The sequence below is a fragment of the Meriones unguiculatus genome, chromosome 18 (genome assembly GCF_030254825.1).
Source record: "Meriones unguiculatus strain TT.TT164.6M chromosome 18, Bangor_MerUng_6.1, whole genome shotgun sequence".
Taxonomy (NCBI): domain Eukaryota; kingdom Metazoa; phylum Chordata; class Mammalia; order Rodentia; family Muridae; genus Meriones; species Meriones unguiculatus.
In genome coordinates, this window is record NC_083365.1 from 27,757,146 (window position 1) to 27,775,010 (window position 17,865).

A 17,865-nucleotide genomic window follows, 5' to 3' on the forward strand; every position below is an offset into this window, starting at 1 on the left:
TTGGCTTGTGAAGTCTTTCTTTTTAAATAACAGTATAAAAATCAGTCTCTCCACTTAATAGAGCAAAGTGACATGCAGAACTATCTAATTTTAGTACTAATGCTATGAAGTCAATGGGGAAGGTGTGATCCCCATTTCACATAGGCTACAACTGGGAATATTCAACACATGATGGGGATAATCAGCAAAACCCAGAATGGAAGGATTTTTATTTTCAAGACAGTGTTTCTCTGTGATAGAAGGATTTTCAGGGCAAGCTCCTCCCCCCCGCCCCCAAGCCCAGGGCTTATGTGTGAGAAATGCTACAAATTAGAAAAAAACAAAAAAAAAAACAACAAAAAAACTTATGAGAAAAATGAACCAAATGAAATGTGTGTACGTTTTTATTTGTTTGAAAAATACTATCTATCAGACAATGGGGGAAGTGTGACTAATAGCTGAATATTTGAGGTGATTTAGTTGTTGCAAAGTTTTATGGCAACTTTTTAAAGAGTTCTTGTGTCTTAGAGATGCCGGTTGAAATTTGTGCAGATGGTGTGCAGATTTGTTTTAAAATAATCCATTAATAGTGATGAGGAGAGATAGGGAAGGAATTTGGGGTTTTGATGAATTGGATTAGCTATATTGATGGCTGTTGAAGCTGGGTCGCATGTGCCTGAGGATTTTCTGTGCTTTTACCTCTCCGCTTGAATATGCCTTAAAATTTTCCACACTAGCAACACAGGTGAGGCCCCATAGTAAGACCAGATTATGGTAAGCACTGGCCTGGAAATATAGCAAATAAGGTAGAAATCTTTATGGCTATGGATATGAAGAATTAATGTAGACCATTTCTCTTGGCCACTGTGGAAGGATGTGCCACAGGGTTCCGTGGGGGAGAAAATATGCTTTGGAATGGGGTGAATTAGATGGAGAGGAGAGGCCAGACTGGCTGAGAGGAAAAGAGATTTTTGTAGAAGAGAAAGGAAACTTAGAGGGGCCTTACATTAAGACTAATAGACTTGAAAGGAATGTGCTTTTCCATGTTTCCATGTGAGGCCTGGGAGAGAGAGAGAGAGAGAGAGAGAGAGAGAGAGAGAGAGAGAGAGAGAGAATATCTACAGCAGAGGCACTTGTTTTCCTTGGCTGAGACAAGTCATTACCACCATTCTATCAATCTTTCCAGAGTGCCACAGCCATGGATCTTTGAAATCAGCAAGGTGGTTGTAGTCACCCTAGGGACATTTGTGAAACAAAAGATGAAGATGTTTGGCACATTATGCAGAAGTAAAGCATATAGTACAGGCACTGTCCACATTGCCCTGGTTGAACTTTGACTATGGGTATAAGCCCACCGAAGGCCCCTGGATGTAATTACACAGCATGAGAGCTCATGAAGCTCCGGGCCTGGAAGAGGATACAATGGGACCATTCTAAAAGAGAATTTCCTCTGCCCTTGCTGTTGGGATGGGGGAAGGAAGTAGAGACCTGTTCAATATTTTCTGTTATATGGATGGCCACTGAAACTACTCTTAACTCCTACCACACGAGTCACTAGGCTGAGGCTTCAAGGAATGACTCTTCAAAATATTTTTGCCACTATGATACAGAATGTTCCAGAATACCTAGGGATTCCTGAAAGGATCAGTTCTGAGCTCGAAGTATCCCTACAGGGAACTACGCTTCTATTAGAGCTGTGCAGCTATCTGGAGGTGATAGGATCTTGGAAAACTGGAGCAATCTACCATCCCACCATGGCTGCTACACAAGTGGGGGCATGACCAACCAGCCACCCCACACCTCCTGACCGCCTGGAGCAAGAATCCTATTCCTTCAGTAAGCCTGCAAGGCAACAAAAACAGGCTTTCTCCTCTGCTCTTCTTTGAAAACTTTGGGAGCTGCAAGGCTTTATTGGTATGTGCTTCTGAGCTCAGCTAGCACTGGCTTAGGACCTGAGGAACAGGTATCTCCAGGCATTTGCTATAGAACACACAGCAGCCACTACGGCGCCTGGAGCACACCGGGACTAGGAAGCCAGAAAAGATGAGGGTAGGCATGAGCGTGAGGCAGGTGAGGGACAGTCATCAACAAATTGTAACGAGATTGCTGGCTCAGGAAACACAGTCCTCCCAGGAGAAAGGTAAGTGGGTGGGGACAGAAGATAAATATGGTGTGGTGAATCATTATCCCCATTACTTGGATGGCTGGCAGGCTGGTGAGATTGTACAGAGGTGTAAGGGAGGACAGTGGAGAACACAGGTTGATAAACATTGTTTCTGAGGGCTCTTCATACAGCAGGTTCACTGTGCATTTGGGGGGACTCTACTAAAAGATGTGAGGAAAGCAGCTATGACTCCTTAGACAAGACTTTCTTGCATTCTCAGGAAGGAAATTCTAAGCTATTTGCCACTAAGCCAATTGTGTGCTTGAAAAATTATTAATGAGATATATATCCTTATATAAATATATCATGGCTATATTTCAATCATTGAGTGTTCATGTGGATTGCATAGGAATGACAAACCACTACCCTATCCAATGGGTCATCTTTCCTCCCCCCGACTGCTGGCAGCAGCATGGAGAGGGGTGGTTAACAGGGATGCTATTCTTAGGTGTCAGAAAGTCAATTTTGTTGTGTTGTTTTACTTTCGTAATAATGATGTGATTATAAGACTCTAGACATACAGCCTTCCCCCTACTTCTAAATAAAATGTATGCTCTGATGGGAGCTACCATGACCCCCTGACCAATCTTATTCCAGCTCAGTACCACAGCCCCATCATCTTGTCATTCCGACTGATCAATAAAGGATCCCAAACATGGATTTCAGTTATCGGAAGCAGTCGGTCGGGCACCAGGCATGCATGACTGCAACCGTTTACACATACACATAAAATAAAATTAATCTTATGAAATAAAAGGCTCCTTATCCGCTGCAGACGTAGCTCAGGACAGCGGAATCTTAGCATACACTTGTATAATCAAAGAGAGCCTATGACTGTGCGGCGCAGTGTTTTGTTTCTGTCCCATAAGGCAACACGCTGCTCCAAACACCGAACATGCCGCCGTTAGGAAAGGCCGTCACCGAGCACTCAGTTTGCTGCAACGAGAATGACGTCTCTGTAAGGTGATGTGACTCACCCAAGTGGTTCATGAATCAAGACTGTGCCATAAGGGACATGCTCTGATTTTTGTTCCCAGGCACTCACAGTGTAAAGGAGATCAGATGTAGAAATCATGAAGGAAAAAAAAAATCTGTGAAGTATGAGAAAGACTCAGAGGTTTTCTTGTTTAGTTTGCCGTTGTTGCTCCACATTCTGGAGGATGAGGCAGGAGGTTTCAAGTCATTGATGATATGGCCTCAAGGAAACTCCCCTTCCTCTCCCTTTTGCTTTTTGGCCACCCTCTGCCACACACTCCCATCATGCTCTGCTGCTAAAAACAAGGCAATGGGCATAACCAGTCATCGGGGAAAGGATCTACACACCGAATCTTTTCTCTCTGTAACTTAATTCTTCAAATGTTCATTACAAAGACAAGAAGATGATCTTCAAAGCCAGGAGAGACATGGATGGTTGAGTATTTCAGCCAGGGGAATGCATGTGCAAAACTGTAAGAAGGACACAGGTCTGTGTCCTAAGCCAATAGGATGGAGAGGTTGGGATGGGGGGAAACTCTGGTCTGTGAGAAGCAGGACAGGAATTTCGTGAGATCAGTGGTCTTGAAAATCATTTTCTTACTTCAGATCAGTGTACCAGACATTTTTGCCTTTTCTCTAAGTCAGTATCATTTTCTGCAGAACAGTATGTTAAAACTGCTACGTTTTCACTAGTGTCTTGAATTTGTTCTCATCTATTTCTAGCAGCCAGTACCTCACTGCTTGTGCTGTACTTGCTTCCTCACTGTGTTTGCTTCATTCAAGGGTTATAACTCCTTGAGGCCATGGACTCTGACTTGTGTTTCTTTTGAGATCTTCCAGAGAGCCTTCCAAAAGCAATACCTGTGTGCCAAATGAATGAACATTAAGGAATGTTTTGAAAAAACGTATAAAAGGCTCACCCTCTTTGCCCGTGTATAAAGAAGGATGAGCCCCATAGCTCAGCGGCTAAAGTGCTTGCACGGAAGCATAAAAACAAGAGTTTGGTTCCCAAACCCACACTTAAAAAGCCAAGAATGGTGACATGCTGTAATTCCAGTACTGTAGAGGTGAATATAGGTGGGTCCCTGGGGCTTGTGGGTCAGCCAGCCTAGACTATTTGGTGAGTTCCAGGTCAGCAAGAGACTCTGTCTCAAAACCAAAACCAAAGCAAACAAACAAATGAAAACTGAGGTCTGGGTTGGAGAGATACCTCAGTCAGTAAGAAGCATTTGCTGGATAAGCCCAAGGACCTGGGCTCCGGTTCTCAGCTTCTATGTGAAAGCAGATGTGGCGGGACGCTGTGACCCGAGCGCTGGGAACAATGCCTCTTGGATCCATGGAGTTCACTGGCTAGCCAGTTTAGCCAACCAGTGGGACCATAGAGACTGCTTCAAAAATTAAGAAGGAAAGGGATAGAGAAAGACATCTGTCCACAACCTTTGGCCTCACACACACCAGAACATGTACACATGTATGCATACAACACGTGAACACGCATGCATCCACATGTGCATCTGCATACACAAGAACACAGACACACACACAAAGAAGTAAGGGTGCTATGACAGCTAAGACAGGTGGGCGATTTCTCAGGCTTTCCTGAGAGTGGCACAGCAGAATCAAGGCCCTTTCTCTAAAGTCACTGCCCTGTGATAACACTCCTAAGGTAGGGGTGCAGGAGTCCTTCTGAACATCCATTTGCAGCATTTCAAGGATAGCTGTGCATGAATGCATGGTGAGCATGGTAATAGTCCTGCTCTTCATGATAGCTGATCTGGAGCAAGCCACAGCATTGGGTTCCACTATGGACTTTCATCGGTTGCTGCTCCTCTGACCATGAGCTACCCCGTAGCCAGATGGGCAGCATATAGGTCATGTGTCAGCCCTTAACTTGTATGGAGCGCTATAGCAATGGCCTTAGGGATGACTGGAGAAAGACACTGGTAAAGTTGAAGGACTGTCGGAATGTTGCAAAGAGGGATCAGGGGAGTGGGCAATCACCCCCCAAAGGCAGTTCCAGGACGTTACTCAGCAGTTTTACTGAAAGCCAGCTATACCTAACTAGAACTGTATCTTGCAAAAGTAACATGTGAAATCACATGAGACCTGGATTTCCCCATGGCTTGAGCATAGCATGGTTCAGGATTGTCCTTCACAGTCCTCAGCTCATTTTTCGAGAGAGAGGGGGGGGGGGGGCTTTAACAAAACTTTGTTATCAGGATGTTCCCACAAAGCAGATTTAGTTACCCAAAGTCCAGTGAGCAAACAGGAGCCATAGAACTTCACCATACACATTTGATGAAAGAAAGCTTGGCTAATGATGAGAACACAGGAGCCCATGGAGACGGTGGCAGGAGAGTTTTGGATGTCACATCTTGGCTTCTGAAGTTCCCGATCAAAGGAGGGTGTTGTAAAGTTTCTAGTAGAAAAAAAATGTCCTGCGATCTGAGGCTTGAAACATATGAACTTAGATGTTGTAAAGAAAAATCTCTTAAGAGTTGCTACCCTCCAATTAAAGACCCAGGAAGTGAGAAACAAATTGACAAAAGCCACTTTGCAACTATAGTCATCCTCCGCCCCCACAAGCAGGGCATCACGTGATTCTTTCATCTTTTGTTGCCACTTTCCTTGCCACATTTCAGACAGTCATGAAGTCATTATTATCAAGAACATATTCTAGGTGTTGAATGCTGAGCTGTGTTCTGGGGCTGGGAGGTTGTCCTAGGTGGATTTCTGATGTTGGAATAAGACACTATGACCCAAAGCAAATTGGAAAGAAATGGGATTTATTGGCATATGCTTCCAGGTCTCAGTCCATCACTGAGGGGAGTTGGGTAGGACCTGGAGTAGAAACCATGAAGGAATGCTGCTTTCTTGATCACCCCAGCTGGGCTTCTTCTACATCCAGACCCACTTGCCCTCAGTACCACACAGTAATCGTCAACCAAAACAACCTCTCACAGACATGGCCACAGGCTAATCTGATCTGAGCAATTCCTCATTCAAGGTTTCTTCTTTCCAGCTAGGTTATGTCAAATTGACAATAAAAACTAATTAGGTACAGAGCCGTCTGCAAAAAATGCACAAGATATGGGTTCTTACCTCAGGGAGCTTTTCACATAATAACATGGTGAGCAAAAAAAAATGCCAAATGGTCTACTTGAGCTCAGTCTTATATCACTGCAGTTGAATGAAGCAGTTAGACACAAAACTTTGTAATTAGATCTACACTGATCCTGAGTTTTATGATTTATAAGTTGTGTAACATACACAAAGAACCATCATCTCACAGAATCTTAGTTCTTTCACCTGGCAAATAAATGGGCACAGCCACACCTACCTCATGAAATTGATGTGGAGGTAAATCTTCTACAATATGGAACCTGTATTAAAGCTCAGTTTATATGTCAAAGTTAGAAATAAGCAGATTTCTGTGCAAGAAGCAAATTCTTCTCACTCCGGGATATCTCCAGACGAAAGGACTTTGCTGTGAGGCATTAGGTACTTATGAAATTATTTGAAGATGTGGAGAAGCATGAGATGGGGATCCATGGCTGGGCTTAGTCACTTCAAGGTCACTGGCATAGCCGGAATCCAGCGGTCAGGAAGTGGTGGCTGGTGTCACTGCCCTGACCACAACATTAAGGCCGATGCACGACACCCCAAAGCCATTGTCTGGACAGCGGAATGCTGCTTGCCTGCAGCTAAGGTTTCTGGTAACAGCCATTGCAGCTGCAGAAAAGAACTTTTTCTCCTCCACCTTCAGAGTACTGTGGGAATGCATATTCTTTGGTGTTCGGGTCTGCCTCCAGATTCCTAACTGCCGACTATCATTTCTGTTTTCTCTGTAGAGGCTGCCAAACTATTGGTAACTTGACTCCTCTGTCCAGAGGCACCACCTTACCCAGTTGTATTGATCTCACTTTAGCCATTCATCCACTTTCCCTAACTTGAAAGAGAAAGGTACGGATTGTGGGAATTTAAAGATTATTTTTCCCAGTCTTCTTGTCTGATAAGATAAGAAAGAAGGCTTACTCTAAAGAAAATAAGCGATTGTAGCACAGACATAAGTCAAGCTTAAGCTGTGTCATTAGTTTTGACATAGGAATCATTCCCTCCTCGGATGCACAATGGCATTAATGAAAAATGCACAGATGGAGGTTTGTCTCTGCCATCTTTTATTATGCTTTCTTTTTATTTTGGCTGGTAGATAGGCTCTTATTTTACTTAATATCTCAAATGTTAAGGACATTTCAACTTAAGTGATGTTTTTTTTTTTTCAGTGTTGGACAGAGGAATAATCTATCATACTGAGATGAACCAGTTGTCTAAGAAAACTCAAATTATTTTGCAACTAGCCAATAATACCTAGAGAGAGAGAGGGAGGGAGGGAGAGAGAGAGAGAGAGAGAGAGAGAGAGACAGAGACAGAGACAGAGACAGAGACAGAGAACATGAAGAGAGAGGCAATTATTTTTCTTGTAACATCAGATGACCTTAGAAACCGACAATAAACAACAGAGCCAGAAGGAAAATGAAGAGATGCCCAAATATTCTGTTCTACCCACTACCCAATAAGTCATGAAGAATTTCCCAAATCACTTTTTACATATGTCTTGACTGTTGATTCATCAAAGATGTCTTCAATAGATTCACAACTCAAACCACATTGCAGGATTTTTTTTTTTTTAAGAAAAAGGGGGGAGGAACTAAAAATGTGAATACAGTGTTTCTTCTATTTTTGCAGTAGATATGTTTGATAGAAAACACTGTCAGCAGCTAACACTATCTTAATATGTTCAGATCACGGAGCACACAACCAAAAGCTGCAACATTCTCAGATGAAGAAAGATCAGATTCTGTGTGCAGTGTGCTTTCTGCCCCCTGCCCTAAGAGAGGAGGCCATAATCTGTGAATACGCATCAGGGAAAACAGTTTTCAAGAGACCAAAGTGTTTTTTTCCTGATTCGTTAAAAATATGAAACAATTTAAACGTTCTTCCCATTGAAACAACATAAATATTTTTATCACCACTATTTTAATGCATACCTTTCTTCTTTATAATTTCATTATACTTTGTGCCAACCTTTTTGTGTTTCTTGCGAGAAAAGAAGCAGAGTTCATTTAAAACACTCCTGTTTATGATGGATGAAACCACAAGCCTTTTGTGATGTTAACTCGCTCGGAGGAAGAGAATTTGAACTTCAGAGTATTTTGTGTTTGGAGAGAAAGCGCACCAAAGAGAATAGGCTCTTTTTGATGCATTGTATTACAGGAAGGAAAAGATCAAGGAAGAGCTGGTCTTAAAAATGTCAAAATATGAGAATTTGATGGGAAGAAAGAAGGAAAACAGAGCAGTTGGAAATGCAAAGATAAAAGAGCTGGATCCAGACATGTCTATGTAATTTCCCAAAAATGGAAATTGTACTAGCAATTTGGAAAGAGATATCGAAAAACAATACGCATTGACTGCTGCTTGTTTTTTGCAGCGATGAAACTGGAAGGGTCTTAGAACACATGGTACAATGGGCTCATGATTCATCTACATATGGCCTTGTCCTTGGTGACTGATGAAGAGAGAAGCCAGTTTCATAAGGAATTAAGCATGAAGAGGAAGCTGAACCCCTTTTCTAGGAAGAAAAAAAATCCTCTGTTAGGCTTCTAGGTTATCAGTAGAAACGTGAACTAGCTCAGCCAATTAAAGCCACATTGAGATGGATCACATATGCAAGGCCTTTCAATCTTCCAAAAACTCCGGTATGTGGGCATCTCTTCCCCTGTTCTCCTGATGACCCAGGAGTTGACTTGTCCAAAGCTGTTAAAGTAGCTGGTAGTTGAGTCCAGGTGCAAATCAAATTCTTTCCACTACATGAATGATTCTTAAAAGCTGGCTGCTTATCAAAATCATTTGGAAAGCTTTGTAAAAATACAGATTCTTGGGCCTCAGCCCAGGAAATTCTGATTCAGTAGTCTAGAGCATGCTCTAAGAATCTCTTTCTCTCTCTTTCTCTCTCTCTCTCTTTTATTATTATTTTTTAAATTCTACCACTGACTCTGATATAGTTGATTTGGGGAAATGCTGTATGCATTTGCAACCAGAGATGATGTAAGAATGAGTAAAGATAAGAGCCCAGAGAAGATGGTAGAATATAGCACTTCACAGCTTTGTGAACTGCCTACAAAACACGTGGTCTTATAGAACTTAGCCATACCTGAAACACATGCTTAGGTGTTTCTCTAACCTTACTCCTTTATCCCCAGACCACCCTTGCCAGCCCAACTTCTCCAGGCCTCCTGTGATTTGCAAGGATGCTGTCAGAAGGTTCGTACTGGTGCCACATCGTATTCTCCCGATAAAACACAATGGGATACTCAGTCCTGCCTCAGTAGGAGGAAATGGAAGAGGCGTTTGCAATTAAATTCACTCTCAAAGAACCTTAACCTCGACCTTGTTTCCAAACAAGAGTGTTTAAAAGATCTGGCGAAGTACGCATCATCCCCAGCCACATACCCAATTATTCTTTATTTTATTCAAAATATTAAGTGCTAAAGCATTCAGAGATCTCATCTATTTATGGGTCTAAATAAACAGGTTTAAATAGGAAAACATCTTCTGTAAACCATAACAAAAGTGTCACGTCAAAAAAAAATTATAAAGTTTACGCAGCTATGTCTGCATTTGACAGTTTTACAACATCCAGAAATGGACTGGCTTTTTGGGAATGACAGAAGAAACACATTCACATTCATAAGGCAGAGATTGTACCAGTTGAAACCCAGTTCCTGTGCAGAAGTCTGTTTCATTCTTCACCTGTTATTAAGCCACTATGTTTAAAAATAAAAATTCGCCAGGGAATCTTATGAAAGGAGGAGGAGATAGAAAGACCTGGAAGGGACTGGAACTCCATAAGCAGAACAACAGAACCAGGGGTCTTTTCTGAGAGATAGTCCAACCAAGGACCATTCATGGAGTGAATTTGCACAGATGTAGCCCATGGCAGCTCAGTCTCTAATTGGGCTCCCTAGTAAGGGGAACAGGGGCTGTCTCTGACATGAACTCAGTGGCTGGCTCTTTGATCACCTTGCCGTGAAGGGGGGGCAGTCTTACCAGGCCACAGAGGAAGACTATGAAAGACAGTCCTGATGAGACCTGATAGGCTAGAGTCAGGGAAGGGGAGGAGATCCTCCCCTATCAGTGGCCTGGGAAGGGGCATGGGAGGAGATGAGGGAGGGAATGGAAGGAGGGTAGAATTAAGAGGGGATGAGGGTGGGGGGCTACAGCTGGGATACAAAGTGAATAATTTTAATAAATAAAAAATTATATATATAAATAAAAATAATAATTAAATAAAATAAAAATCCTCAGATATCCAGTATATGTCATTCGGAGCTATCATGTAAACCCAGGACATTCTAGTTGTATTAGCTTAAGCTGTTTACTTGGGTCTTAGGATTCTAGTTCCTTAGGGTGCATGGCATCACTTCTGGACATCTACATTTTCTGTCATGTCCAGGGATAGTTGCAAAGTTCTAAACCAGCTTCTAGAACTTCCAGTTGGTGATAAGGTCTTGTTACAGTCTCCTCAAACTCCACTGGGTGTCAGGTCAGGTCGGCTCACCACTCTGTCAGAGCCAGACAACTCAGTTTCCCCCATTCTATGTTTTCTTTAAAAACAATAGAATATTCCATCTTGACAAAACAAAACAAAACTTATCCAAATCTAATGTTGTTACCACAGATGAACAGACCTAACACTTAGCAGAAAGAGAAGATGCCACAGCTGAGAGGCCTGTGATCTTTCCATTGGTTTCAGAGGGATGGGTCAAAGTTCCCAGTCTGAGTAAATACCATTACCCTGTTGCTCCTCGTGAATGGGGAACTAAGGAGCGCAGGAGTGTGCTCTCTCATTCCACAGCTAGAAGATTGTGATCCAGAACCACAAGGCTTAGCTCTCTGGGGAGTTTCAGCTCAAATATAGAGACCGGATCAGGGTGAGAAGAGCGGGAGCTTCTGCCTGGTTGTGTGATTGTCACCAAAAAGACAACTGCACTTTTGATGGCTCCATTCAACAAAAGTTTCTGTCTTCCACATGCCAAGCTGGTGAGCAGGGAGTCAGTAAAAGAGAAATGGCTCTTATTTCCCCCCCCACACACACCTCACAAACAGGTGAAGGAAATGCATGAAATTTAGACAAATTGCCAAACTGGTGAATAAGAAAGCTTGGCAAGATCAGGGAGGCCTTTAGGCAGAAGGGTATAATTCAGTACTGATTCTAGTTTGCTCAAGGGTTAACAAAACAGCTTGGTGCAAGTGGGGAGGAGAGCAGAGAAACCATGGTGACCATCCAGATGTGCAATGATCCTGACTTGGACAGGGGGCATTTTGCAATCAAATAGGTGAACTGTCACTGACAACTGAGGGTTGGGTAAACACCAGTGTGGTTCCCTCCATGATGGGATGAAATGGAAGCTAGAGTGCAGCTGATGAGACTTGCAGCACCTTCATTCTGATCCAGCTTAGCCTGTGCTAGACATACAGGGTCTCAAAAAAGAGGGAACATGCACTTCTCCATGCACTCAGGGCTTGTTTGCTCTAATACAGAGGGAAAGTGAGACCATTAGGCAAACCCTGAACACAGGCCAAGAGTGAGTGACTATCATTTTATTGGCTCTTCATCTTCAGATTCCTTGCTATATCTGGGCAACTTAATGGCCATATTAAATGCTCACAATTAGTACAATTCTGGAAATAAAATTCTTGCTTTGAAATTTGTCTTCATAGCGGCAAGATTCTTTTCCTTAGACTGGTGTCATGGAATTGACATGGCAATAATTGCTATAGAAAAACAAAAGCTTGGGTACCACCCGGAGAAGCTGCCATCTCTGAAATACATGTGAATTCCTATTTAAAAGTGACTATGCTCCCCTCTCTTCCCCATTCTTCTCTCTACTCCTCTTGTTATATTTATTTCTTTCTCTTTTTCCCTTGTTTCCTTCCTTTCTCCTTTCCTTCCTTCCTTCCTTCCTTCCTTCCTTCCTTCCTTCCTTCCTTCCTTCCTTCCTTCCTTGCTTCCTTCCTTTCTCTATTCCCAAGAAGACTGGAAGTCTAACAAGAGACTCAGGCTAAATTTTCTAGAGTACTAAGAAATAACTATCAGCATTTCCTGAAGGAAAATCTAAAAACATGATGGGTTGCCCTGGTTGGCAACGTAGCTGCTTCATGAATCATTGTGACTGATTTTCAGCAAGGTTTTGGTCTATTACAGCATGCCTTCATGACAATGAATCATCCTTGATAATCTAGGAGAACTGTGTGGTCCAGCCACTTCCCTCGAATATGAAGGAGATGGAGAAATGTGGCTTTGACATGGGTAGGTGCCCGAGATTCTGCAATCCTCTTGCTGCTCAGGATGATGTCATGATCAGAGCTAACCAGGAATCTCACTCACTGCACCTGGCAGACACATGGGAGATCGTCTGAAGTCAATGTCTCGGGACACATAGCCGTGCCACCCACTTCAAAGCTTGTCTGTTTTATTTTGTCTCTCTTGTCACATAGACAAGTAACACAGGGTATAGAAACAAACATTCCAGGCAAGAATACCTCCCCCTGTTGGAAATGCTTTCCCCTCCAGGAATTCTTTCAACATCAGGACAAACAGGTTGGATGCTCATCTCTGAGGTTTCTTTTGTATTCTGCATGTAAATATGAAAGAATTTTTTCTGACAATTGTCTTGCTCCTTGTCTGATTCTTTCAGTAGATGCTACATTTCTCAGAGAGTGTGTCCCAAATGCTTTATGTCTATGAAGCTCTTTGCAAACACTAATAGACAAATGGTTAGTTTATATAAAGCGCACAGGTATTGTTCTGACATAGGCAGTGGGGAGAACATAATTTGTTTTTTTTTTATTAAAGAGGAATGAGAAATCAAATTCTAGATGATCCAACCTTTTAATCCAGGAGGCAAAGGAGTAAAGAAGATTTACATTTAGGAGCCACCAAGATAACTCAGTAGGTAAAGGTGCTTGCTGCACAAGCCTGTCAACATGAGGTCGAGTCACAGAACTCACATAGAGATGAGAGGAGAGAATCAACCCCACAAGGTGGTCCTCTGACCTCTACAAGTGTAGTACACATGACCCCAAGCACTCAACATTCTCACTCACACAATAATAACGATAAAAAACAAAATTTAAAATATTTAAACTTTGATCTTTGCCAAATGTAAAATGACATTTAAGTTCAGGTTTATCTGTAGAAGGAAATCAAATCTGGGATTTACTCTTCCATCTTTATTCTTATGCCCTCACTTTTGAGCAAACACCAGAACGCTGAACTTATTTATAATCTCTTAATTTAAAACACAAACCTGTGCTAACCCAGAACCGGGAAGACAAATGTCACAAATGGAATAACTGTAGAAGTCAGAAAACTAGAAAACAGGCACTGAAAGGTGGAGAAGAAAAGTCTCAGGGGAGAATGGATAGTAGAATACAGATGGTATAAAGGGAGAAAGGGAAACGGAGGGAAAGGCGTTAAGTGTGGGGAGTAAGGGTATAGGGAGGAAGAAGGCAAAGGGGGGATGACTAACACTAAAGAAACATACTGTTCTATAAGCTTTTCCAAAAAATATAGTAAAAGGAGCTCAAGAGGAATGTGGCTCAGAAGCTAAGAGCGTTTGCCACTCTCCTGGAGGACCTGAATTTGGGTCCCCATACCCACATCAGGTAACTTACAATCACCTGTAATTTCAGCTCTAAGGGCATCCAGTGCTCTCCTCTGGCCTTTGTGGGCAGCCACACCTATGTGTAACACACACACACACACACACACACACACATACACAAACACACCAAAAAAGAAATAAACAAGTAAAAATTTTAAAAATACATACTACATATAATTTTATGCTGGCTAACTTACATAGTGCCAGAAGGTGCTATGCAGGTTGCTGGGAGAGAAGGTTATGAACAATCTTACCTAGATGTCACCTCTTCAAGCTGTAGTAATCACCAGCCTGGCCAGATGTGCCCACTGGTACAATAATGGCATGATAGTTATTGGAGTAATCAACAACTCTCTGATTGGATTATGGGTCTGCTCTACAGGAAAGAACTCATGCCTAGTACTATAACCTTGCCCTAGACCCCGTGACTGGAGAGGGCATGGGCTCTAGGGGGAAAGTATTCCTATTACTTTGCTAAGTGGATATGGTATTAAAGTGCCTTCTCGATATTTATCTGTATACACACATATAGCTCAGCTCTCAACCCTCATCAGACAAGCTTTTTTCCAGGAAACCATGGTTAATACAGAGACTCATAACTGGGCAAGGGCCAAAAATAAATAATTGTGACGTGACTGGTTTTAAATAGAACATCTATATCCCCCCTTGCCACAAAGGCTCAGGGAACATTGTAGAAGAGTTGAATGAAAAAATAAAACAAAACAAAACAAAACAACCCAAAACTATAAGATCTAGAGGGGTTGTGTCAAAACATTGTCATCTGGATATAACACAGCCGGTGGATTCATGAACTCACTGCTGCTGTGGCTACATGTGTAAGACCTGCACAGGGTTAAGCCTGTCAATGTATTATCATAGAAGGGCGAACGGCTCATGAGACCTCCCCTTCTTCGAGTCATGCGGTATCACATACTTTGGTGATGAAACACGTAATATACCACCCATACTCCAGCCTACCCATGCTCAGCAGGGCAACCTTATCTAAACTCAGTGGGTTACATACACACAAGACAAGAAGGTAGGAGGGGGATTCTTTTTCTTCTGAAGAATAATTTTTCCAGAGGGTGGAGGATTGGGAGATGAAGAATAGTAGTAAGAGGTAGAAATGACCCAAATTCAACATGTATATGTATGAAACTTTCAAATAATAAAGAATAAGTATGTCTTTAAAAATAGACTTCTGAGGTCACAGTGGCCATAAAGAAGGTAGGGAAGGCTTGAGTTTTACAGAAAACCCCAGGAAGACAGTGCACATCTGAGTTTTCAATGACTATGTGTTCATAAGTAAAACTCTATGTTCTCAAACTTACTCATATATATGCTCATATTTTACATGATTCAGTTTTCTGACAACATTGACTATTGAATTACTTACATTTCCTTGCATTTAGGAGTTTCTTTAAAAAACTTTCTGTTGTGTATATTAATTTATAATAGTTCTCGTGTGACTTCTGTTTTGAGACAGGGTTCCACTCTGTAGCCCCTCTTGGCTTGAAATTCACTAGCACACTAAAGCCTCAAATTCTTGACAGCCTCTCCAGTGCAAGGGTTATGGAAAGAAGTGCCATGTCTGGGACATTTCCACACACAAATACGGTGTTCTTTGGTCATGTTCAGTAGCAATGGTTTTCTGTAAAAGCCATGATGTTTACATGCGGTTCTAATGTTATAACTCAATCCACAGTATGCCATGCAGAAACTAAGTGAGGGAACAGAGGCAGGTGTGAGCTCTTCTCCTGCCTCATATATCTGTGTGTCCTTAGTAGCTGTGGACACTCTGTAGCTGTGTTTCCTGATCTTCTTAGAAAGAAAAAAAAATAATGTAAGGTTATGAATATTAAGTTAGATCATGAATCTAAAACCCAGCACCTGACACCTGCTAAGCTTCTGACAAAAGCTAAGCAATACACACACACACACACACACACACACACACTGGTGGGAAAGAGAACCAGAGAGAGAGAGAGAGAGAGAGAGAGAGAGAGAGAGAGAGAGAGAGAGGAGAGAGCTCTAAACCTACAGATGTCTTTTAGCTTCTTCCTAAACGTAAAGAACAGCTCCTGTCAGCATCTTAGGGGTAGACATTTTATAAAGGAGTGAGTAAAACAAGAGAAGAGAACTTTACAAACCAGTAGCCAATCAGGATGTACTCCTCTCCCATTACCTCAGAGTAGTTTGAAAGTGGCTTCATTAAGTAGACTCTATCCTTTAGTTATCCTTGCTTGGTCACTTCAGATTTGAGAGTTTAACTTGGACCTGGGCATGGTGGCTCAGACCTGTAATCCCAGCACTTGGGAGTTAAATAGGATTGCTGCAAGTTCAAGGCTAGCCCAGGCTGCATTCTGAGACCTTGTCTAAATTTTCTCCTTATCAAAAGCAAGTTTTAATTGTGTAATCAGGCTTCAAGGGTTCTAAAGAATCTGGACTCGGTTACTTTCTTCCAGATTATGCAATGGTTGACAAGACCCGCTGTAAACTGTGGAAATGCAGATACAAAGTTAAAAAGTGTGCTTGTCTACATAAATATTTACAAACTTCCTAGACCCTAAACTGAAGAGGCTAAGGCCTCTGCTGCCGTGTTCACAGTGCTGATATTCTCAGCATTTGGCCCAGCTGACAGTCCTACTTAGTGGAAATATGCCTAACTTTCTCAGCCCACAAGAATTTATCAAATCCCAGTTATGTGTTAGACATCATATTTCGTGTCATGTAATCAAAGCAACCAAAATAGAAAAGGCCCTGCTCTCATGAAGTTTACATTCTAGAAAATACTTGGGTGGCAGGGAATGATAGATGATGATGAAGAAAAATGATGTCATGACTGGGAGATGAAATGGGGTGTGGAGAAAGACCTAGCATCAGTGTTCCAAAAACCATCACTTCAAGGAGGATAATTTCACCTCTTTGCACTTTTATTTGGAATAGTTCATATGAGTCTGAGGGGTGTAATTAAAGAATGGGAAGGAGTTAATGAGTTTATAAAAATAAATTCCCTTTTCTCTGGGAACACTGGCTCCAAGCACCCTCTTGGAGGGCTCCAGCGGACTCTGCATTCATTGCACAAGAACACTACAGGCTTCTGACTCATAACTCCCCGAAAGCCCCATTGACCAGGATAGATCTTGAAGCCCACCAAATGTTCCTATTCTGTAGACGATTATGAAACATGGAACAATCAGAGAGAAAGAGAGGGAGAGAAAGAGAGAGAGAGGTACAATAAGAAGTTCATGTACAGAACTTGCCATTTGCACAGACACCATTCAGGACACCCTAATTCTTGAAATATTAACAGAGGCTTCCTTCTTTCCTCTGATTACACACACACACACACACACACACACACACACACACACTAACAATATCTGTTAGGTGTTCAGTATGTTTCTTGCTCCCTCCCCTAACACTTGGGGAAAAAAGATGTATGCATATACAGACACACATATATATGATATGCCTATATGTGGGTGCTGGTTCATGGCTTGGTTATATTTGCCTCCTAGTCAAGTGCTTATATCACAAAAGTTTTAGTTGGTTCTTTTTTTGCTGTAAGTAACACAAGCATCTTCAAATTTCCTTCTTGGTGTATCTTTTGCAAAGTCTTCACTTGACCTGACTGATGTTTTCAGATCTTGCAGACCGGCTGATTTTTGCACGGACTGCAACTTCAATACGCAAACCCGATGACTCTTTGAATAGCCGATTTTCAAGCTAAAAGAAGAAATGAACGTGATTTCTCATTAGTGGGAAAAAACATATAGATAGATAGATAGATAGATAGATAGATAGATAGATAGATAGATAGATAGATGCGCTGTGTTTTAATTCTACCCATCACGTTGTTGGTAACGACCGCAGAATGTGCCCGCAGGTTCTCCCTAAAGCAGGGTTTTGTCTGAAGTTGTTGGAAAGCTGTTTTCCTGCCTAACATTATTTTCCCCTGATTTATTCATCCCCGATGTGCTCCAGAAAATTCTTGTTGCCTAGCGATTGTTCTTCAAC